The sequence below is a fragment of the Mastomys coucha genome, unplaced genomic scaffold (assembly GCF_008632895.1).
Source record: "Mastomys coucha isolate ucsf_1 unplaced genomic scaffold, UCSF_Mcou_1 pScaffold15, whole genome shotgun sequence".
NCBI classification, from domain to species: domain Eukaryota; kingdom Metazoa; phylum Chordata; class Mammalia; order Rodentia; family Muridae; genus Mastomys; species Mastomys coucha.
The window spans coordinates 151,535,167-151,536,310 of record NW_022196897.1 but is presented as its reverse complement, the minus strand read 5'-3'; the positions used below and the strand labels follow the sequence as shown (position 1 = coordinate 151,536,310).

The 1,144-nt window shown below is 50.7% G+C and overlaps 1 protein-coding gene across 2 annotated transcripts in view; it reads right to left on the bottom strand.

Moving 5' to 3' along the window:
* Slc2a10 (solute carrier family 2 member 10) overlaps positions 1-1,144 on the bottom strand; it is a 13,409-nt gene that overhangs the window by 11,175 nt on the left and 1,090 nt on the right. The gene's annotated exons all lie outside the window — the stretch shown is intronic.

Below are 1,144 nucleotides of genomic sequence, written 5' to 3'. Positions count from 1 at the left end.
ACCACCACCACCACCACCACCACCACCACCATCATCATCATCATCATCATCATCACCTTTCTTTCTCTTTCATACACACACATGTGCACACACACAATTTTTTTAGAGGTGATTTTTAATAACTAAGCTGAGCGGGAATTTCAAGGTAGCCGCATGCAGGCTATGGCATAGCTATGGGTAGCTACTTTTTGCCAGGTTTACAGTGAGAGTTGGGAGCCAGAGTGGGACAGCCTAGCCCAAGAATCCTGTGTAAAGCTGGGCCTGAGGAAGGCAAGGTCCCTGAAGAGACTCACACCATTAGAAATAAGCCAAGCACATTGTATTGGAATAAGTAGGTGGGATGCTTTGTGGGCATCCGAGAAATCCACCAAGCCCCATCCACTGCAGCTACAAAGCTATAAACTAAATTAAAAGGCCTCCCTGGGAAAGGAAGGTCCCTTGGGAATACTGTGCTGGCCCAGAGCCACCTACAAAGTGATGCCCTCAGGGTTTACATCAGGGATTCTGAAGCCATTGCAGTGTGGATCCCAGAGGACCCTGCCGCCCCTGGAGCTCGTGGCAGAGCTGGGTGGTGGGATCATGGAGATCCCAGCAAATCAGAGGTACCAGACCGTCCACCAAGGAAAGCCACAAAGGAGCCAGCCCAGACGGAGGCATGCGGTCTTGAGTCTCTCCGTTATAGAGACAAGGCAGTCTAAGCCCACGCAAGCTCATATCATGACACTGAGGGTCCCAGACAGGAGACATGGATCTCCAGGAATTCCTAATTGCCTTTCTGGGATTGGTTCTCGCTTTGGCCCAATTTTTCCTTGCTATTCTCCTGTTCCAACCTGTTAGAGGAACAGTGTTTATTCCCTGACAGGGTTGAGAAGGGGATGAACCTCTCTGAACCACGTTACCTACAAATGGGATAATAGCTGCCTTGCAACCAGTGATAGCTACAGTGACTCTCCCCTGAACAGCCTAGGGTAAGGATGTGACAGACAAGTTACCCCAACCACCACTGCAGTTTAAATCCTTCAGCCTCCCTTGTCATTTGGAATGACATCCAAAGATCTCTTCATAGCCCTCAGGGCCTGCCACGATCTGCCCCCTACTCGACTCTCAACACCTGCCCCCCACCCCCCATCCACTGAGCTGCTGA